The sequence below is a fragment of the Sinohyriopsis cumingii genome, chromosome 15 (genome assembly GCF_028554795.1).
Source record: "Sinohyriopsis cumingii isolate HCF-2022 chromosome 15, ASM2855479v2, whole genome shotgun sequence".
In the NCBI taxonomy this organism is placed as follows: Eukaryota; Metazoa; Mollusca; class Bivalvia; order Unionida; family Unionidae; genus Sinohyriopsis; species Sinohyriopsis cumingii.
The window spans coordinates 6,381,794-6,406,903 of NC_142975.1; the positions used below are offsets into that span (position 1 = coordinate 6,381,794).

Sequence of the window (25,110 nt, forward strand, 5' to 3'; positions counted from 1 at the left end):
AATTCTACTTTACAAAGAGACAAAGATAATTCAAGTTACCTCTGACTGCTTAATCATTGAACACCGCCATTTGTGCCGTTAATAATGCAAAACGTTAAATTTAACTACATGTAATATCCGCTTAAAATGTTTTAAAGCTATTGCCATAATAATTGTGTTGGCCTGCAGTTGTATTATAAATAAACTTATATTCTGCAGGAAGATGTATTTATATTCGAAGGTGGACCGGTAGTCTTTTTAAAAGTTGTGTATGGAATGAAACCAGCAGCCTAACAAATCCATACAGCACTGCACTTTATTTATTTTTTTTTTTGTTCGGAAGCATCAAAGATCATATCATTCTTGTAGACGTATTGGAGATTGGAAAATGGAATCCGCTGACCAAACATTCTGAATTTATATGGAAACAAGGGGAAAATACAAACATTTAGCTTTGAAGCGTTTAACTGTGCTATTGTGAACGCAGAAAAAAACATAAAAACGATTTTCTTGGGAGAACAAAGATGAAAATCAGAATCTGTGTTCAGTAAACTCTGTTATCTTATTAATAATTTCCTAGTCGTGTGGTGTTCATGTAATGACGAATTTGTAAAACTGCCAGTACTGATATCTAATAATCTAGCAACATCAATAAAACTGCTTGATATCGTTTCTTGTTTTGGCTTCGCTACAATCAACATGTTTTATCTCCCTTAGATCCAGTCCGAGTAAAATAAATGGTTGGGATGAACATCCATTATTTAAATATGTTATATCGCTTGTAACAACACTGAATAAATCATATTCACTATATTCATATGATAAAAACTTAAGTGTGAATTTTGCAATATCAGATCTTTCCCGGGTTCTTCTTCCACCATTGATACTAGCCACCATGTATAACCTATCTTGTGTTGAAAAATGGCGTTAAACCCTACAACAACAACAACAACAAACATTCTACCTCAGCAAATTTAATTCAATTTCAGTCGTGTGTGTGTGTGTGTGTGTGTGTGAGAGAGAGAGAGAGAGAGAGAGAGAGAGAGAGAGATTCGGATTTTTAACGTAGCTTTAAAGAAATTTCAATCATATGGCTACGATGTCTGCAGTGTGACAATGTTTCGTGATGTCTGGCACTGGAGCAATCATGCCGCAGACATGTAGCATGATGTCCCACCCAGTCACATTATCCTGACACCAGTCATAGCAATAACCTCTTAATGCTGAGCGCCAAGCGAGGCAGCTGTTAATACCATTTTTGTAAGTCTTTGGTATGACTCGGCCGGGGATCGAACCCACGACCTTCCGCATACTAGCCTGACGCTCTAACCACTAGGTAGTGTTTTTTAACAGTACATGCTTGAGGAGGAAACTAATACATATCCACATCGTTACTGACACTATATTTAAATATATAAAAATTTGTTACTGACATGATAAGAAAGTGGAAAATATAAAAGAATATATACTTATATGACTGTACTTTTCAAGCAACATTTGTTGGTCCTTTTGAATCATCAAATATATCATCAAATATTCCAAACAGTGAGCAACAATTTCAATTAATACGGTCCTACAATGCACGTATGGATGGCCACAAAATGATGTTCTAATCAAACTTTCATTGCCGTAGAATTCCTTTAAATAGCAATCTATCAAACATCTGTCTGGCACGAATTTTATTATGAATGAAGCCAATAATAAATCAGAAGAGGCACATACAAGTCACATGAAAAAGACATTAGGTGAAAATATTGATTAGGTTTATGGGATCTGTCTGGGTTATTTGTTATTTTGAATTACTCTCATTATATAGAACTAATTACGTCTGGGCTTCTTAAGTTGCACTGGTTACCTTCGATATAAAAAATATCCCTCGCACGATGGATGGTGGATTGCAAACATGGTTACGTTACGCATCAAACGTATGAGTTTTAGCGGCACCTCACTAGCAACTACCCATCATTATTCTCTCAGTCGTCAAGTTAAGTGAAAAATAATATTCCCCTTTAGTCCTAAAAGAATACAGTGATTAAAAAAAAAAAAACTATTTCTGGGATTTGGAATAAACTCCAGAGCTGGAAGGTTTGATTCAGTATCAAAACATGATTTGTAAAGTATATTTAATGTAAAGTAATTGTTGTCCCAGTTTATTTCAAAACTCACAGTTAGTGAGATCAAACTATAATGGAACCTACCCAGACTGTTATCCTTTGCCACAACAATACAGTTAGTGCATATGAACTAACTACACCATTATCCTTTGCCCCAACAATACAATTAGTGCAAAAAAAAACCTAACTACACAGTTATCATGTGCCCCTACAATCCAGCTAGTGAGCTGAACCTACGACGTCGTTAAACTTTGCCCCAACAATCAAACTAGATCGTAGAACCTAAGACGTCGTTATACTTTACCCCAACAATCTATCTAATGCGTACGATCCAGAGTTGTAGATTGAACATTTCCAACAATATTTTATACATTAACCACCTGTTTCACGCTTATGCACAATAAATGACAAGACAGTACGAGAAAAATACGGCATCTTAAGAATTTTAAACAATCACAAAAGAAGATTTCTCAAATTTTAAAAGTAATTACCACTGGGTTTGGTAACGTTTTTATTGACAACTTCCTACATTTTGGAGAAATATTCACGCTGGGTTAGAACGAGTGTTGTCTGCAGGACAAGATGGATGCTTGTGTAAACCACGCGCATAACAGTTTGCTTTCTAAATCAAGGCAGGTCCATGTGAACTCCTGTCAGAGAAAAACGCTGACAAATTCATTACTTCTCCGCCAAATTCCGCTCATGATATATGTGCATAATATTCAGTCTTGGAAATGGAAAGTACTAGTCAAATAACAGAAATCGAGTTCCAAGACAGAAGAACTCGTTCTAAGTAAGTGGCATCCACGTGGTTACCTTTAATGGGATTTAGCCTTTGTATCACACAGAAAGATAACCATTAATACAACTTATTGCTATCAATTTATCTCCCAGATAATCACATCAAAACGGATTGTCTACTCTTGTATATTATTTTAGCCGACATCTAAATGCGAGAAATGGCCAAAACATGATAGTAGAAAGCAGGATACAAAAGTTCTCCAAACGTGTGTGTTAAGGAGTTATACAGCTTGATAATCAACATTGCTTTTGTACGCAATCACATAAATAACAAGAAATATTGCATTTCAGACGTTGTTGATTTGATCCAGAACAGATTAGTATAATGTAAATAAACTCTATAGTTGTAGAAATAAACTCTATAGTTGTAGAACTATCGTTAATACTCTAACCTAAAGTGAATTCCAATTTAGAAGATTTTGTCTGCAATGCCTCTGAAATAGATTTCGTTTCATAATGTCAAATGCACGCGTAATCGTCCACGCTCGCTGCCGATAGAAAATGTATCTAATTTAATAATTCTAATTAATTTGTACACACACACACACACACACACACACACACATATATATATATATATATATATATATATATATATATATATATATATATATATATATATATATATATATATATATATATAAAGAGAGAGAGAAAGAGAGCTGGGGGAATTATAAATATACACTAGACAGAACGGAAAATGATATCCCTGGAATCCTATAGAAGAATGCTTGATAACAGTAGATATAATTAATAGTTTAATACAAATAATACTATCATACAGGTTAGAGAATTTTTAATTCGTACTCTATGGAGATTTAAACCCAGGTCCGCGGGTAAAGGGCACCCATCGCCTTGCCTGCACACACGAGCTAATATTCCCTCAAGACTAAGCACACATCACCAAAAACGATGTTACTTCATCGATGGTATATGCACTCGTGTGTAGCAGACACATTCGCATGACGACCTAGTAATTTTATTATCATCTATGTACACAGTCATTCCTGATTCCTATGAAATAAATCAAGGTATAAAGAATTAATTATAGAGAATTATATATATATATATATATATATATATATATATATATATATATATATATATATATATATATATATATATATATATTCACTTAAAGGATTGTGCGGCAGAAAGTTTATAAAGCTATTGTATTCTTCACATTTAGGACCAGGGGAAGGAAGCAGTGAAAGTTACTTTTACAATGAAATATGAACCGTACAGATGGCAGTATGGGTAGATGACTAGCGTGGCCACAAGTAGATAATCTTAACATTGACTTAATTTGGCTGTGTTAATGTATGAGGCGCCGTAGCGGACAAAAGCTGGTCCAATCAGAACGTTGCCGTTGAAATTTTAATGTCGTATGTCCAGAGTTCCAATTTCACGTGTTGTCTCAAAAATGCTCGTCCTTAAAGTTCCATTTTCTAGGTCGAGATTTTAGATTGTATCTGATGCATTAAACAGTGGTGGTTGAAAGTGTTATTTTCTATGTCGAGGTTTTGGACTGTGTCGTTTGAATTACACGGCGGTGGTTGAAATTTCAGTATCATACGTCGAGAATTCCTCATTTACGTATTGGTTCAACGAGTTTATGTTAAAAGCTCCATTTCATATGTTGAGTATTTAGATTTCGTCTGTTAAATTACACAGCGCTGGTTGAAAATTCGATGTCCAATGTCGAGTTTTTAGATTGTATCTTCTGAATTACACGGCGGTTGTTGAAATTTCAATGTCATATGTCGAGAGTTTCAGTTGTTGAATTACACAGTGGTGATTGGACAATTTATTGTGCTTGTCAGAATTGTTATTTTTTATATGGTGAAATGATGTGTTAGTGTTAAAAGTAATATTACGCAATGTCCACTTGAACAATTGAAAATGATATCGAGTATTACGATACATCATTCGTGTATTCAATTATGAGGCGCCATTACATTTCATGCAGTTACAGTTTGAAACTTACCATTCACAGTTAGAGAGTTATTATGAATTTCTTCGCTAGAGGTCGCTCTCGTGAACGGACCTCGTTATTTTCAAACAAGGAGGCTGCTTATCGTTGCTGTGAAATTCAACAGATGAAATTTAAATTCTCGCCATATGAAATGGAACTTTCATCATAAACAGTTACATACAGCGTGTGAATTATGGATTCTCGACATATATATTGAAATTTCAACCACCGCGGCGTAATTCGCAATATACATTGTAAAACGTTGACATAGGAAATAGAACTTTGAACTGCCACTGTATAATTCAATATATAAAATCTAATCTCGATCTAGAAAATGGAACTTTAAGGACATGCAGTTTGATCCAACACGTGATAATGGATTTCTCGACATACGACATCGAAATTTCAATTGCAACTTTCTCAGTGGACCAGCTTTTGTCCGCTACGGCGCCTCGTAATAATGGCTGAATGGCAGATGGGGTACCCTGAAATATCGGCAGCCATTTAAGTTTGATTAAGTCAGACTCTTGATGTTTTAAGACTTCACCTCCAAAATAAATTATAATCAAAAGTTATTATTGCTGCCGAATAATGCTGAAACAAGCTTTGACTTTGTTGATGAGTAGGGGATTATAATAGGTAAGATCTGGAATGATGTGTTTAATAATTAAGTTGGAAGTCAGAACAGGAAATGAAGATACGCTCTCAAAACTACAATCGGCTTTCTTCAGAGTCGGCTGAAAGAGACTATTGCATCTGAGTTAGAAACACGTCTAGACCGTACGTCATATTTCATCAGGACCCTTTCCGGTTGTAATTTGTGCAATGAAGGAGCCAACGTACTGCGTGGGAGCGATTTCTTCACTTAGTAGCGTAAAATATCTATTAAAAAAATTGTGTGATTTAGACAGAGATATCTTACAATTGGTAATATCTGTTTTACTTAAATGTACTTTTTGTGTATATATTTATCCACATATCTTTTCGTCTATTTATGTTTCAAAATTGGTTCACATAAATGTTTAAACATAAGTTAAAATGTATAGTAATTTCCTTTCAAATAGCAGTTTCCGGTTGTATATTTGAAATGTCTATAGTTTTCCCTCAAGGTATCAGTAGCAGATTTATCATATATTTCCTAGTTTTGTTTTCACATTTAAAGCATACAGACTGTATATTTATTTCACTCATTTTCCTACAATCTTTATCTTTAAAGTCGTCCTTTAAAAACAAGTTAAAATTTCTGACATGTTTTCGAAGAAAATAAAATCTCAGAAAGACTACATATTTAAAGCGAGGTTTAAACTTAATTAGATGAAATGTAAGAATAACCGCCTTCGAGTTAAATTAGTTCGAACAGGTAATTAGTTTGCCATTACGAAAAGGAAGCTAAAGAAATGGTAAAATAGGTCATTGTAATAAGGGAAATAGGTCAGCATGTACATGTAAGTCTGCTGATAGCAAAGCGCTTTGATCATTCAGACTCAACTTTCAGATGTTGTATCCGCTTATATACACACCGATATCATGCCAATAATGATCGTTTAAAACATATCTCATCTTAAATTGGCATATAATGTGTGTGTGTGTGTGTATTAATGTGTGAGTGTACCTTTTCTGTTCAGGTGAGATGACCATTGAAGCACAACCTACTATGTTTGCACCTATCTCTGTTGCCAAATTATTCTCCTTTGAAGATAAAAAAAAGCAGTGATATTCTGACTCAAGTTGTCTCAAATATTAACGATCATAGGGTTATGATCAAAGAATATTTTTTTCTTAGGCATATTTTCTTTGCCTGATAATTCAATTTATGTCTGGGAAATCTGTGAGGCAATCAGTTATAGTATGTACACGGCCAATCAAGGATGAATACATAATGTATTGTACAAATGTTGTCTTTGAGAGTGGTATTTTCCTGTCTTTAGTGATTCGTGTATTTGATGCAAATACATTGATGCTACCACTTTTATTTTCATTTGAATTAGTTCAAGCAATGTTATCAGTTTGCATGATTAAGACCTAAGTATTAGTATCCGTTGATATTGGTCTTGAAAAACAACTGGTGAAAGTAATACGTAAAACAGTTTCGAGAAGTAACGATGTTACGTTTATAGCATGATTCGTTTTTATTTCAAGTTACGGCTCACCACGAATTCAAGCATGATCTTACGATGCAGTATCATCCCTACATAGAAAGTTGTACGAAATACAAAAATGTGCTATCCTTCCCGAAGATGACTAGTTTTAAGTAAGAACTGCCACCAAACCTTTATTATTTTTATCGTAAAGTCTTTTAGAATTTAGACCCCAATCAATTTATAAATATATATTAAAAAAAAAAAAAAATTCCAGAAAAATGGGCATAGCGTCTAAAGGAAAGGCATTGAAAATGTATGTATTCTTCTCCAAATACATCCTAAATAACTTTTTCTGGTTACTTAGGCATGTTACCTCGCTTTGATCTCTGCTATAATATGGTCATTGTACGCTTGAATGTGTTAAGCCAATCTATTAGACAGCGTTTAGTTCCATAGCAATAAATTATGATTGAACTTCTAAAACCTCTATGGAATCTCACACAAAAGAAACCTGATAACTTTGAGGTCACAAGGTTAAAATTCAATGTCACTATGACCTTCTATACGTACATGGTAACTGCTTGATGCCTGAAGGTCACTGAATATCACTGTACGAGTGGTTCGCCTGAAGGCACAAACAGGTTGACGGGTTAAGCTCACTTTAAACTGAATGATCAAACGACTTCAGGTAACTGCAACACATATTCTGCATTTCATGGTGAAATGTTTATGCTGCTTCAGTTTGAAAATTTCTCAAATGCAATAAACTTTCTGAGATTTAATATGTCAGTCTTTCTAGACATCTCATATGAAATGTTTTCTGAGATTTAATTTGTCAGTCTTTCTACATATCTCAAATGTAATGCGTTCTGAGGTTCAGTTTCTCAGACTGTCTACATTTTATCAAAAGCAATGCTTGCCGAGAGTCGTTTTTTATATTTTCTTTCATTTTATTGATTACTCAAATAAATGATGTATCAACAAAGATTTAAAAAGTAGAAGTAAATCATAAACTCAAAAGTGACTTTGCGTTCAATACAATATCAGTCTGTTAATTGATACGGTACTATTTTTTTAAAATGTTATAATACATTAAATGTACATGTAATGGGTTGGTTATGTTGGGTATCATCTGTGTTGTGCTATTGTCACACCTTTATATAACTTAATTTTTTAAAATACTATTTCTACAGTTCAGGTCTGCCATTCTATTTGGACAAGTGATAAATACACAAGACGTTTCGGAACAAGCATTCCCGAGATTTCTTACAGCTGTTCATTGTACTTCTTGATAACAGTGACCACGTGGGTGTAAATTATATGGATCAGCAACAACACAATACCACCACACTAAAATCATAACCTATGCGGGACACAATATTTTGATTCACTTAAGAAGTCATGCGACTTTTGTTTTTTTTTTAGTTTCCTTTCTATAGAATATTTCTTAACCAATAGTTTGAAGAGAAATCTGAATTCATATAAGATACTTGTGAAATTCTTAATCGTTTCCATGGTGACCTTAGAGTAATCAACATAAGAAAACAATTTACGTTGTCTTGAAATTGACATAAAATATAACTTCGACATGTTAATGTTCCCTTACCTGCAAACCTGCCAGTTAATTACGACCATAATCCATATGTGTACTTTAGACTATAGTGAAGTTGAGTAAGAAAACTTTGAGTCACACAGTACACTGTGTTTCATAGAGACGAAGGGAAAACAACGACTACGTTAGGATCTAATGTAAGTCACCTGACTGCAGTAATGATAGTTTGCTTCTGTTTCATTTCATGTTGTTTGTACGTGTTGAACTTTGTAACAGTTGAACGTGTCCTTCTTTGGATGTAAAGGCTGCACAATCTACTGAGTGTCTAAAACAATTTCTGGCGTTTTCTTTGGTCAGCACATGCAAAGGAAATGTTTGTTTTGTGAGGATTGTATGATGGTAATTCCCACCACAAGAAATTCAAACCTTGCAGTTCTTCTTTCTTTTGTCATATTATTTATAAAACTTTTTCAGATTTTTCCAATGAAAGAAGGACCAAGTTGCCCATGGATACGTACAAATCATATTTTGTTTGCGTCTCTCAATAATCAACAATATAGAACTTGATTCCACTCCAAGCTTGCAAGCTGTGATGTTTGCTCTGTTTTTCGGAGCTATAGAGTATGTGCTTATACCTGTACGTTTGCCTTCTTAACATGGGACCAGAAAGCCGCATAACCGAGATAATCCACAACTAGAGACTATAATGTATTCCATCTGAGTTCACAAGTCCTTATGAAAATCCTAACATAAGCAATCTTCAATATTTTTGCAACACTTTTTTACATTTAAACCTGGTTTATTATTACACTTTTGAATGTCTTTACATTGGGTTCTATCCTTTTAACTATGGTTTGTGACATCTCACTATGCATACCTTTTTCTTAGAATCAAGTTCCAAGTAATGCATAGGATTCTTTTGAAAATGGTTTTGCATCAAGACCTAGTGTATTGAAGGAAGATATAATCTTCTACACGGATTTCAATCGGATTTCAGACACAATGACTCGAGTCAAGTTGCCTTGATAAAACTAATGTACGGTTAAGGCAGTTAAAAGTGTGTGTGTGTGCGTGTGTGTGTATGAGAGAGAGAGAGAGAGAGAGAGAGATTTGGATTTTTAACGTAGCTTTAACAATTTTTCAGTCATATCGCTACGATGTCTGCAGTGTGACAGTTCATAGTAATGTCTAGCACTGGGACATGCATATATGTAGCACGATGTCCCACCCAGTGACAGTATCCTGACACCAGGCCGACCAGTCCTAACACTAACCTCTTAATGCTGAGCGCCAAGCGAGGCAGCTGTTAGTACAATTTTTGTAAGTCTTTGGTATGACTCGACCGGGGATCGAACCCACGACCTCCCGCATCCGAAGCGGAAGCTCTAACCACTAAGCCATCGGAGCGGTGGAGTTAAAAGCACTGAACTTGTCTTTTATGAACGTAGAAAACCTTTGATATTGTTGATTACGATATTCGTCTGAAATTTTTTTCTCTAAAAATGTTCAACTATTACACACCCTTCGCTCAGATATAATATACTAAACAAGACCCAACGTGTCAGTATTGGAAACCGCTCATCGGCATTAAAGCCAAGAAAATATTGCTTCCAGCATGGCTCCATTTTATAACCTGTCCATTGTCTAATCTTTATACAGAATCTTCCTCTCTGTCGTAAACAATGTAATTCCGATACATTCGCTGAAGACAAAACTATCAATAGGCAACGCAACATCGGTGTCGAGTATCATCCTCAGACCGATTTATAATATGTTGAAAAGTGGTGTACAGAATCTATTGCACACAAATTCGTCAAAAACTAATTGTATAATGTCAAAGTGTCCAGTACTCAAACTTATGCTCAATGACCTTGAACTCGCTTCTGTATTACTCTCCGCTAGGTATCTTCAGTGATAATAATCTTTATTGGCATACCTACGTCAGTCACATTTGTTTTATTCCAAACTTGCAGATTGTAACTGTGAAAATTCTTTCAAATAATTTTTCCGAAATTATTCAAAAATTGTATTAATAGTGCTGTTTTACAAATCTTACAGAATGGTTGTATCATGTGGGGAACTGCCTTATAAATCTTACGTTATGGGTGCATTATTTATCACAATTTCTATACCGATCAAACTGCAAAGAGTATTTTTTTTGTAAAAATGTGCAGCCCGAATAATTCTAAAAATTTATATTTCACATCATCGTATTAACTGACTTAGATATGATGTACAAATTGGTCAATGCTGTTGTACCTGATTATTTTTCTTAACTTGCCAAACAGTAAATAGTTTTCAAAAACAGTGCATTTTCATTCCACCGTCTCGCTCGTCGTATTTCGATAAATATCTCACTGTATTTCATTACATAGTCTTGCTCTTCGTATTTCGATAAATCTATCACCGTGTTTCATCCAGTCTTTCTCTTTGTATTTCGATAAATATCTCACTGTATTTCATTCCATAGTCTTGCTCTTCGTATTTCGATACATCTTTCACTGTATTTTCATTCCATCGTCTCTCTCTTCGTATTTCGATAATCTCTCACTGTGTTTCATTCCAGTCTTGCTCTTCGTATTTGGATACATCTCTCGCTGTATTTTCATTCCATAGTCTCGCTATACGTATTTCGGTAAATGTCTCGCTGTATCGAATTCAACTTCTTGCTGTAAATTCAAGTCTTTGTATAATGAGTACCTTTCGGTAGAATTTGAACGTGTTACTGTAAATTCAAGTCCTTGTGTTATGAATACTCTTTGATAGAAATTCAACGTTTTGCTGTAAATTCAGGTTCTTGTATAATGACTAGTTTTTGATAGAAATTCTAATTCTTGCTCTAAATTCAAGTCTTCGTATAATGACTACCTTTTGATAGAAATTAAAAGTGTTGCTGTAAATTCAAGTCCTCGTGTAATAACTACATTCTGACAGAATTTGAACGTTTTATTGTAAATTCAAGTCCTTGTATAATGACTATTATTTAATTGACCGCTATAATATCCAGACTTGTGTTTCATCTTTAATGTATACATATATTTTCCTTGTGCATGTACTTTTATCATCGTTTTAGGTCAGATTACCGGTTTTAAATGATGTATATTGGACGATATGGTAGCTTAGCACTAATGGTAGATAAGGACACACAGTATTGATTGTATGGAAAAAAGGGAACCAGTCCAGAAACGAGTGAACTTAAAATAGAGTATATATGGGTTTGGTTGGCCAGGATTATTGGTTGACAATGAAAGTTAGTTTGTAGGGAAAATAATCTTTTGAGAGCTTATTCTAGTTGCAACTTAATATATATATATATATATATATATATATATATATATATATATATATATATATATATATATATATATATATATATATATATATATATATATATATATTAGATAATATTGACATAAAAATACGGAAAAAAGAATAATATATATATATATATATATATATATATATATATATATATATATATATATATATATATATATATATATATATATATATATATATATAAAACATGCAACCTAACGTGGCCTAGTGGATAGAGCGTCCGCCTCGGATGCGGGCGGTCGCAGGTTCGATCCCCAGCCGAGTCATACCAAAAACTTACAAAAATGGTACTAACAGCTGTCTCGCTTGGCGCTGAGCATTAAGAGGTTAGTGTTCGGACTGGTCTGCCTGGTATCAGGATAATGTGACTGGTTGGGACATCATGCTACATGTCTGTGGCATGATGCCCCAGTGCTAGACATCACTATACACTGCTACATTGCAGACATCATAGCGATATGACTAAAAAAGTGTTAAAGCTACGTTAAAAATCCAAATCACACATACATACACACACGCACACACACACACACACACACACGCAACCTAACGTCATGACCTTTCGTTGATTCAAGCTGTTTTAATGTTTTCATATGATTTTCCAAAGGCGAATATTTTTGGGGGCATGTGGGGGGGGTGAAAGGAGGGAGTATCAGTATGAGCATTGACCAATTCTTGTCACGATGTGAAGGAAAGACTGTACAGCGAAAAACACCCAATAAAAATTATGCTTTTATACTTTTGTTGCATATGTATTAGTTTCAAGACCAAGAATCAAAGTTATATAACCTAAATATGCACATAGCCTATGCATAATGTTTATATATTCTACCAAGGTTATATAAAATTTTCCGCCAATACAATTGGCTTTAATACGAGGATAGTTGTACCTACCTACCAACCTACCTGCATGAATGCATGCATGCATACATACATACACACATGCATGCATGCATGCATACATACATGCATGCATGCATACATACATACATACATATATACATGCATACATACATACATACATACATACATACATACATACATACATACATACATACATACATACATACATAAAGAGTGTTATCTTTCAGCAGACTTTCTCATTTCTAATTACTGTACGGAGTGAAAGCCATCTCTTATCAAACTTTCTTATCTCTAATTACTATAGGAAGTCAAACCAAGTCAAACCATCTCACCTCAGTTTTCTCATTTTTGTTGAGTGTCGGGAGTCAAGCCATCTCTCCTCAGTTTTCTCGTTTCTATTTAGTGTTAGGAGCCAGACCATCTCTCATCAGACTTTCACATTTCTGACTAGTGCAGGGAGTCCAACTATCTCTTATCAGAAATTCTCATTTCTAATTAGTACGTGGAGTCCACCTTTCTCTTATCATGCTTTCTCGTTTGTAATTAGTTCAGGGACTCTACCTTTCTCTTATCAGACTTTCTCATTTCTAATTAGTGATGTGAGTTCAGCTATCGCTTATCAGACTTTCTCATTTCTAATTAGTTCAGGGACTCCACTTTCTCTTATCAGACTTTCTCATTTCTAATTAGTGATGTGAGTTCAGCTATCGCTTATCAGACTTTCTCATTTCTAATTAGTGCAGGGAGTCTAACTATCTCTTATCAGGTTTTCGCATTCTAATTAGTGCGGGGAGTCCAACTATCTTTTATCAGACGTTCTCATTTCTAATTAGTGCATGGAGTCCAGCTATCACTTATAGGACTTTCTCATTTCTAGTTAGTGCAGGGAGTACAGCTATCTCTGATCGGACTTTCTCATTTCTAATTAGTGTAGGAAGAAAAGCCTAACTTGAGGAACAAATAAACCGAATATGATTGTTTTTTGTTCCTCAGTGGGCTGAAATATAATATAAAGGTCATATCCATTTAGCTCTACTTTCTTAAAACACTTAAGAAAAAAGAGTTTTCTTTCTTGTTTTTATTTTTACCTGAGTTAGTATTAGAGATTAAATCGTGTAAATGCTTTCAACTCTTTAGGTAGTAATTAATAATTTGTCTCGCTTCATAATAATGTAAATTTTTTATTTTTATTTTTGGCTTTGTTAAACAAACAGCTATATGGATTATGATGACGATGATATGACCATTTATGAATATCATACCTGTCACCTCGCTGATACATTCTTGTTTTCTTTTACTTTACCACATTAAACAATACAATAAGAATTACAGAGAATAGAGTCTTTACTAAATACACTATTTGTAAGCTAGATCGTGTGTCCAAAACCAGAATAACATGCTTGTGTACGTCCGACAGAGAATGTGTGAATGGAATATTGTATGATTAAAGTGTTTGCTCTTGCTTCATGCTAAAGTTCAGATTTCGGTATTGCTTCATTTTTATGATATATCTAGACTTAATATTCAATTTTACATATTTCTTACATCCTTAAAGATGAATGTGTTTCTAAATATTGCGTTTCAGACATTTATTTGGATAAATTTAACTTCTAGATTAGATAAGATTTCAATATCAAATGCTCGCTTTAACAGACAGGTAAAAATTATCGAAACTGTCATCCACAATTTAAGTGTAATGTCAAACTTTAAGGAGTGGTACCACCTTACCAGATACGATTAGGGAGAAGCTCGGTGAGTTAGATAAGATAATATCGGTTCTTTTTCATAAGAGAAATTTTCCTGGCTGTAAATAATTATTCTGGCCCCGCTTTCATAAAATATTGTAATAATGAGTAAAGTGGATCTCCAGTTTCTCTAATATTTATAACTAGGATGAGATACTTGCATTAAACTGACGTTTCGAAGCAAACGCGTTCTTTGTGGGCTTAATATTAAGGCAGTGGTCTAAAATCTGGCTTTGTACACATTATGCAGGTGGACACATTTGTGAGGTGAAGACTTTCTCAAGTTGTTAAGCTTTATAAAAGACGAACCTGGCCAAAACGCTACTCGCGACAAACATGCACTTGTTTCAACATGGAAAAGGTAACCAAATCAACCCAACAGGTGCAGTTCCAAAAATAATGTAAAAGCTGACAATACAAAATCCCATACTTATATACTAATTCCCACGCTCTTTGAGGTGCCATTATGTTAATTAATCTCATTATATATCTTTTCAATTTTTTTATTTTGTATGAAATTCAGTTAGTTCTATGTTCAGATTTTCCAAGGCTACATTGCTTATGTTATACACTAATTTGGACACCACATATCCGTAACTCAGCAAACCTTATTGAATATTTACGGGAAAGAGCTGCACATGAATGACATGTCCGGCATTATTAGTGCAAGTGACCTTTCCGAAACCGGCCAAATCACACCGGTTTCCGTATGATCTTAAGCCAAAGCCAACTGGCTGAACTGATTAAACATATTACTTTCCTATTTTGACATTAATGCTGCACGTAACATATTCACCGGTTAGGAAATCTCCAGAAACAACAAAAAACCAGTATTAATAATTTTCTTAACAATTGCAGTTGGATGCAACAAAAACTCATTCGCTCTTTTGCCGTATTGATGTCTTAACATTAAATCTTTTAAGGATTTACTATATATTTTGTCAACTTGATTTAAAAAGTATGCAAAGGGATGAATTCTAGCGTCCTGAAAGTGGCAAGGATCCTTTGACTGACCGAACATATGTCAGATAGATCTGAACATCTTAAATGAATTCAGTTAAAGAACTCATTGCATTGAAACGAAAGGTCAGTACAACTGATAACGTGCCTTTGAGTTTATTTCAGCAAATGTCTGTCGAACAAAAGTTCATCATTTCCAGAACACAGAAATGAACTCAGCCTGACGTATCCTGGAAAACATTTCGTTCTAGGTCACAAGACTGTGTAACCAGGGCCGGCGCTACCATATAGGCAAACTAGGCAGCCGGCTAGGGCGCTGATTTCAGGGGGCGCATTTTTAATTTTTTTAAATTGTTTATAAATTTGGAAATTGATATTTTCCGGGGGGGGGGGGGTGCAGAATCTAACCCTGCCTAGGGCGCCAGAAAGTCTGGCCGGGTCTGGCGCCGGCCCTGTGTGTAACATAATCAACTCTTATCCCTACGCTTTTATCCGTGGGCGACAATATTCGATAATATTCGAATACAATCGTGATGTCAGTACATTCCTAACAGATACATAACACAGATATGATGCACAGATTAGTTGGTTTTAATTGCAGGTAGATGCATATATATGCTGAAAGAAGAGATTACAGTGTCCTTGTAGAGATGATATAAATATGATATATTGCACCATGTTGCACTCATTATCACCTAGGGCACTTTGAACGAGAAAATTAATACGACCCTATCTCTCAAGCAACACGGCTAGGCTTTCATTTGGATTTCAACGAGCGATTTCAATTTCACTGCCTTACGGCGTATCGTCCTGTCTTGTAATTTGGATCGAAGGGAAGAACGGTTAGCTGCCGCGTTTATAAAGTTTTATGGCCAGTTCATGTTCCCGTAAAGGTATTAAAACAAAGCAAACGTTCATGTTCTGTAGCACAAAACTTAGTAGAAACATATCTTAACTTATCAAAGTTCTCAGAATGATTATAAATGATGCGATACACTGGTAGATATGAAATTGAGAAAAGTAAAACTATTTCTATGTTTCATGTGATAAAAAAAATAATTGAAACAAAACGAAGTTAATATTTTGATTTATTCTTCTGTAGCATGTAATATTGTATTGCTTAAATTCAAGCTGTTTCTTGCATCTGTAAAATAACTAAGTTCATTCGATACTAAAATCACTGACCTTGATGGCCAATGGAATTGTACATTTTGTTCTATGATAATGTCTCGAAAATTTAAGATTTTTTTAAAGATTTTTTTTGAGAACTATTATATGAAAATTATCAAAATAAACTTAAGATCTCTATGCCGTCACAGAGGAAAACTATATCTCTATACAGTCAAAAAACAAAACCTATGTCTCTATGCAGGCGTAGAACAAACCTACTTGTCCAAACTGTCAAACAACAATCCTGTGTCTCTATACAATCATAACACAAACAAATGTCTCTATACAGTCACAAAAATCCTATGTCTCGACAGTCAGCGAACTAACCCGTCTTAATACAGTCATAGAAAAAACCTACGACTCTTTACAGCCACAAAACAAACCTTTGTCTCTATACAGTGTTATGTATATTTGATTTCTATTTGTTTTTTAACTTAATGAATATTTGTTACGCATAATTGTATATTTTACAAGACCTTGTCCAAAATCAAGTTTATTGTGTACCTTACCAGTATCCTTTATTTTGTAATCAAGTTTATATTTCTCTAAGAGTGTGTGTTAAATATTAAGATCATTATCAATGATATGATAGTACATATGTCTATTTAGGTCTGGATCTGTGACACTCGAATTCCATTATGGAATAACCTATTGAACCTGATGTTCCCATGTTTGTTATTATAGTTTAAGTAACATATTTTATTTTGTTGACAACTTGAACTATTCTAAAAATAAAAATTTGGCCTTCTGCCTGGTTCTAATTTTGCGTCATAGCTTTTCATGTAATCTTGTTTACTTGAGAACTTACTCATTCTTGCATGTAACATCTGAGGCAGAATCAAATTTGTTGTTGTCTTAAGTATTTCATCTCTCTCTACAGTTACAAAGTAAATCTATGTCTCACCACAGTAAAACAAAAATGTCTATCTGCTGTCACAAGTGAAATCTATAGGTTATGATATAACACTATGAATTTAACATTTCAATTCTAGATTCCAAAGTCCCCATCTATGATATGTCCAAAGGTATATAAAAACGTATCTCACTTGCAAATCACCATGGGAACAATTATTACAGATAATTAGAGCGAAAACCTCATAGCAACAACAATCACGCTAATTAAATTAACACGTTAAGGCTATGATAATCAGCCATGTTTAATTTGTTCAATATGCACAACTAACCCCCAGCTGTGTTTTTAATCTGATTTTCTAACGAGGATAAAAGCTAGAGATAATCATAACTCCAGATGAAACATTTTGCGTCACACATCTTTAGGAAAATCAAGCTGGTTTACTGGAAGAAATTTCTACAAACTTCATCACATATTTGACTTGCACTAGATGGATAACCACAAAATAAAACAATATTCGGCGTGTAACATATTTGACCTTTATTAAATGGATTGCCACGAAAAAATCTTTTAAACTTGAATTTTAGGTTTCTGAATGACCAAGACTACAAATTGAGATGATTTATGTGTCGTAGAAGTAGCAACGATATTTATATCAGTGACATTAGCGTATAATATATTTCTCGAGGTTTAAATATTTCTCGTCTTTTAAACGTTTCCAGTATTTTATGCCTGGCGACTACATAGAGTATATTATGTAAGTTTTCATTTGAAATGAAATTTATGAATCGAGTCAAATAATTGTGTGAGCCTTGGCGAGCAAAGATTGAAATCATTCAACTCGTTACATCAATTGACATGAGCACTTGTGTAATATTTTAATTATCGCATGACGAAAATTAGTACTCTTATTAACTAAACCGCAGAATTGCATAGAAGCATTAATTTTGTTTGGTACCCGGCCTAAATTGGCAAGTCGGTATCATAAGCAGGTAACTATCAACTCCATAGCTACCGATTTGTTAGAGTCATTCCGATTGTTTCGTCAGTAGCATCATTAGCACAATATTAGTTTGGAAACTACCCCCCCCCCCCCACGAAATGAACTCGCTTCGAATCGACCAGGTGCATCACACTTCCCCCCTGAAATGAACTCGCTTCGAATCGACCAGGTGCATCACACATCCCCCTGAAATTAACTCGCTTTCGCATCGACCAGGTGCATCACACTTCCCCCTGAAATTAACTCGCTTTCAACATCGACCAGGTGTATCACACTATTACTAAACATGAAGGATAATCATGAATGACGGCCTCAACGGGCATCATAAAAGTGAAGCAGGAATCAGCGAATGAAATAGTTTTTACATAGCTACAGATGCCCTTGTAATTACATTTATCCCTTGTATGACGTTAGGACGCTATTTGTAACTTCATTAGCTGTTATTACACGTGCCAATAATATAACAACTATGATAAGGGTATGTTAGCATAAATGATGCAATATTCGTGTGATAAGATGCAGAATAGCTACCTTTTTAAAGTAGACATAAAGAAATACTTTACGTGTGAAACATTGTTCCCATCAATAATATTATAAATGATGTATTTTTTAATTAATGACTTTTGATATCGAAAATGACATTTTTTGCGCGGACTGAAACAGTAAACTGTTTATGAGTGGGTGTACCGTCTAATCATATCAGAGCAGTCCTATTAGAAATTTTCAACGTAAACGATAAGCCTGCTCACTGACATATTTCGGTTGATGGAATAGTCCATTTGTTGGTGAAAAGTCGTTGCTTGACCAACATCCATAGAGGGTAAACACTTTATCGTCCGCAGTAATGTATGCAATGCCTAATTGTAATTTTTTTTTTAAAAAAAAAAATAAAAAATAGGGAAAAAAATTATGCCCTAACATCTCAACGTTAGGAAAATTTACGGAATTATCCAGAGCATACGGAACAAAGTAAAACACTCTGTTCTGTGAGCCACACATACTCGCCCATGTAAATTAAGTGACGCCGTGTTAAATTCAGTTGAACTGCATGAATGAAATGATTAAGTTTTGTGCAGCATTTGTGTCCTTGATGCTTTTCGTTTTTAAAATGGGGGAGGGGTACAAGCTGCCAGGATGGTGTGCGAACACTATAGTGTTATATTTAATTAAGACTTTTCCCATAAATTTTTTACCGTTTCTTGTAGAGTGAAAGAGATACAGCAAGCGTGTCGCTAAATACCGCTTAAGGAAAGATAATTTAAATTTAGTCACAGACATTGGCAGACATTTTGAAATAAGTCAATACTTGAAACGTATTCTTTGTTGTTTGGAGTTTGTTTTAAGCGTGTTTACAAGCTCTCGTTGCTTTCATAAATTTACAGTCTTGACACATTTTTTGAGATCAATCCATTTAGTCCGAATATTATGTCAGGTCAATCAAAATATGACATTCGATTGTAAAGTAAAGACCAGGAGGGAATGACCTATCAAAACAAACCCGACATAACAGTTATACGTGGCAAATGTTACCTTTATTGATGACGAAATTTATTGTTTGAAATCTATGCTAAAATGGTCTATTCCCTTTTTATTTTTAATTAGGAAAAGTCGTTTTCTAATTTCATTACTTGTCGGTGGATATTATGGAAAATTGTTGAAATAAAATATGCATGTGCACACGAGCTCAGGTTTGTTATGGAAACGCAATCACTGGAATATCGATTAATTGTTGCAATAAAGTTCTTTTTCCGACACGTCAGGTTGTTACTAAAATCATAATTATACTAATCTACGTGAAGATAACGATTCCAATGACCAACAAATCTACTTCATTGTTTTTTTAAATTTCATTATTAAATAATATTCTAGTACGCTGGCAATGTCCCTGACAAATGAATACTTGATGGTGACAGTCTTTTTGGGTGAAAAAGAGGAAAATTGAGGCATTTGCAATGAAACTTGAATAATCAAATTTCGAAGGTAGCTGAAGTTAGAGTTACAGTTAATGCTTGTCTGATTGACATGATAATTAGAATACCAAAGTAATTGTCGTGTTAATTGGAACACCAAAGTATTTATTTTCTTGTGTTGTATTGATTTCTCAAGGAACATTGGCGTAACAAGAAATTATGCCACACCACCCCCGCAAAAGGTAATTATTGGGCCCCTACCAGTACAACAAAGTTGTTTGATCGGACTTTGGGCTCTCACTAGGTCTACTACACCCAGCACACACCTATTTTTTTTTTTTTTTTTGGGGGGGGAAGGGGTGTCTTTGGTAGTTGCTAGTTGCTACACCACTATAAAGGGAACATCTAAAGTTATTGATCATTGCAAAACCATAGAGTATAACTCTGTACATTGCTAATGATAGAGAAAACCTGAGCATTATCATATATTTGGTTATGTATTGTTGTCAGCTTTTTCAGCCTTCAAGGGACAGAAAATAGGCGTGTAACAGGGAATGCAGTGATATGTTATGTGAGTTTCCTGTTAATGTGTCAGTAAGTTGTTTTAAGGAATCTCTGCATTTTTGAGCAAAATTCCAATGTTTAAATCAAATTCAAGATTTAAAACATACGAGTCATTACCAGTCAAAATATGTTTATATGTGTGCACGTGAGCTCAAAAGAAGCTATGTTGAATGAAAACAATATTTCACATTCAGCTGTTTTTAATGTGCAGTTATTTTCAAGCAAAGAATGGACCGGTCATCATGGTGTCAGATATATGCTTCCTTAATTATTTTCGAGTACATACTTGACCAGTCATCATGGTGTCAGATACATGGCTACCTTAATTATTTTAAATGACAGAATTGACTAGTAATCATGGTGTCAGATAAATGACTACCTTAATTATTTTCGAGTATAGAACTGACTAGTCATCATGGTGTCAGATGCATGCTGCAATAATTATTTTCGAGTACAGAACTGACCGGTCATCATGGTGTCAGATACATGCTTCCTTAATTATATTTGAAGTATAGAATTGACTGGTCATCATGTCGTCAAATACATGGCCACCTTAATTATTTTCGAGTATAGAATTGACTAGTCGTTATGGCGTCAGATACATGCTTCCATAATTATGATGGACGTTAATGGCTCAGATTGACTGACAGATGGATGGTAATGGCTCTGATTGACTGACAGATAGATGGTAATGGCTCTGATTGACTGACAGATGGATGGTAATGGCTCTGACGGATTGACAGATGGATAAAAAATGTCTGATATGGACGTTAATGGCTCTGATTGACTGACAGATGGATGGTAATGGCTCTGACGGATTGACAGATGGACGTTAATGGCTCAGATGGACTGACAGAGGGATGTTAATGGCTCTGATAGATTGACATATGGATAAAAAAATGGTTCATATGGACGTTAATGGCTCAGATTGACTGACAGATGGATGGTAATGGCTCTGATAGATTGACAGATGGATAAAAAATGTTTTATATGGACGTTAATGGCTCTAATTGACTGACATATGGATGGTAATGGCTCTGATAGATTGACAGATGGATAAAAAATGGCTCAGATGGACGTTAATGGCTTTGATTGACTAACAGATGGATGGTAATGGCTCAGATGGACTGTCAGGTGGATCTTAATGTCTCTGACGGATTGACAGATGGATGTTAATGTCTCTGACGGATTGACAGATGGACGTTAATTGCTCAGATGGACGGTCAGATGGATGGTAATGGCTCTGATGGATTGGCAGATGAACGAGATTTGCAAATTACATTTTTGTTTCCAAACCGTATATTAATTAGCCGTTGAATAAGAATAAGATTTAAAATTTTTCTTTTAAAACAAACATTATTTGTAAATATTACACCGAACATTCTACATTTTCAGTGTATAACATTTTTTTCAAATCCTTCTATGTACATTAATTTTTACTGTCCTTGAAAAACTATTCAGTGGGTGTTGTAGTAGTTTTATTAATAATCACTGTCAGTTACCTTCATTGATGCTGAACCGCCTCATCAATCAATCACAGCAAAAATATCTTTGATTTGATTCAGGTGACACTAGTACATGTCATTGTGATTACAAAATACTACAGCACGTGCACAGTCTAATTTATATTACGAACATGAAAATACTTTAAAACTGGCGACTTGCTGCGTTTACCGACATTGAAAAACAGTTAAATATACGTACACGTACAGCATATGTGAAATTACCACATTATGGAACCCTTTGCAAGAATTTGTATGCATAAAAAACATCGATCAAATGAGAAGACACTGGATGAGACCATACTGAAGGAGCATTAACATGATGGATGGGATGAACAATTGCCATTAAATACAGCAACATTAAAAAAATTATACCCATTACTATCATATTCGCTAAAACAGTATCTAAGCTAGAGGTCTGATTTTATATACTACACTATTAATACATGTTTAGGAAGTATTTCGAGATTTGTGATTTGACAGTTAGGAATATAACTCTATGATACATTGACTCTAGTGCATCCTGGGCTTTGAATATAACTGTATAATACATTGTCTCTAGTGCATTCTGGTCTCTGAATATAACTCTATAATAAATTGACTCTAGTGCATCCTGGACTTTGAATATAACTCTAAAATACATTGACTCTAGTGCATCCTGGGCTTTGAATATAACTCTGCAATACATTGACTCTAGTGCATCCTGGGCTTTGAATATAACTCTAAAATACATTGACTCTAGTGCGTCCTGGACTTTGAATATAACTCTATATTACATTGTCTCTAGTGCATCCTTGGCTTTAAAGATAACTCTGCAATACATTGTCTGTAGTTCATCCTGGGCTTTGAATATAACTCTATAATACATTGAATCCAGTGTTTTTCTTAGACAAACATACAAGTTAACAAGGTCTCCTCTTTATCTTTCTAACACCTCCTTTGGTCTTGTCTTCCGAAATGGGAAATTGTATGAAAGATTGGCACATATATAATAGAATATTTGATCTCTTTAAGATTCTACTTGAATCCATGATTGACAGGACTTATATATCCCGTGGTGGCTGCTAGTTTCACTTTCCCATACATGACTTCCATCGAATAATATTGATCAGTATTCATTATGCATAAACATGCAAGTGTCGTTAGTGAAAACTTTCAATCAAAGTATACTATGTTTGCTAACGTATATATGTCATACAGTTGCCATAATATGGACAGTTGTCACTGTATATACTAGTGTATATCGATCGTAGAGATGCCAAAATATTGACAGTTGTCACTGTATATGCAGGTGTATATCGGTCACACAGATGCCAAAACGTTGACAGTTGTCACTGTATATACAAGTTTACATCGGTCATAGACAGATGCAAAAACATTGGCAGCTGTCATTTTTTTTACACATGAATATCGGTCGTACAGATGCCAAAATACTGACCGATGTCACTGTATATGTCAGTGTATATCGGTCATTCAGATGCCAAAACGTTGACAGTTTTCACTGTACTTTCAAATTATGTATAGATCGTACATATGCCTCAGCATTGACAGTTTTTACTTTCTACGGTGCAGGTTGTAGATCACATTGACCTTGAAGAAAAAATATCAAAACCGGAGAAAATCTAAACACTCACATGAGCAACATTGTACTCTTGTATGGAGAAAGCTCAGCCGTATAGCGCATGTATTTCAAAATATTACCACAAGCTGAAATTGAGAAAAGCACATGAAACACAGTAATGGAATAAGAAAAATGATGATCCATGCACTACAAGCTCCTATTAACTAATTTAAACTTCAATGAAAATTAACAGTAAATGAATGTACTTACATGATCAACATTGTGTAGCATCCTTAAATATATTAAGAAATGTCAAAATCGAAGACACTATCACCGACCAATATATGAAGAGAACTGCGCTTCACGATTAGATTCACGGTGTTTCTAACGGTTGTATTCCTTCAATCGTAGTCACCAAATGTATGATTGATCCAGTGCAGATTTTTTTCTTTCTAACACTCAATGGAAGAAGCGCTTTTTTTCAGTACGCCGAATTAAGATTATAAACACAGTCACACGATCTAGATATGAGCTCATCTCTTCGTGTTCTTAATACCAGTCTGGAAAAGCCATCAGTTGAATATATTGTGAAAGAATGATAGATACAAATGATGGTACAAGTGATATCGGTACAACACGCTATGATATTCTGATAACTATTCCTATATGTAGTGATATTATTCCCCGACAGGTAGTACAAGCATCCCTTATAACTGCAAAATTGTCTGCAAGTCAGTATTCATTATTAGCGGCACATCGTTTGCATTTTTTGGCGTTACATTAGATTAGGTGTCTACATCTGTCAGAATGAATCAGTAAAGAAAAGTATTATTATTACACAGGATACCCCAATACAATTTAGCCAAGAGGGGGAGGGAGAGGGTGTGTGGATTGTGGCTAGATTGCCTGGGAACTATCGAGCATTTAAATTCTGCTAATATCAGAGAGACTTTCAGCGCTGTCATCTAGGAGCTTGTATAATTTTCATATCGGAAATTAAAGTAACACACATTTTGCATTTATCCTCCATCGAGGGCGGTTTGTCTCTTCGATAATGTTTCGTTCCTATATTGTAATCTTGACGAGAGGAATACCTATTTTATAGCTATGAAAAACAACGTACACACACAAACGGAC

General features: G+C 34.6%; 1 protein-coding gene across 5 annotated transcripts in view; it reads right to left on the minus strand.

Moving 5' to 3' along the window:
• LOC149781212 (G protein-coupled receptor dmsr-1-like) overlaps nucleotides 1–24,629 on the minus strand; it is a 470,961-nt gene extending 446,332 nt beyond the window's left edge. For all 5 annotated transcript variants that reach the window (XM_089935289.1, XM_089935283.1, XM_089935285.1 and 2 more), the window contains exon 1: nucleotides 24,244–24,629. The gene's annotated coding sequence lies outside the window, so the exon portion shown is untranslated. The remainder of the gene's footprint in view (nucleotides 1–24,243) is intronic.
• Between the last annotated feature and the right edge of the window lie 481 nt (nucleotides 24,630–25,110).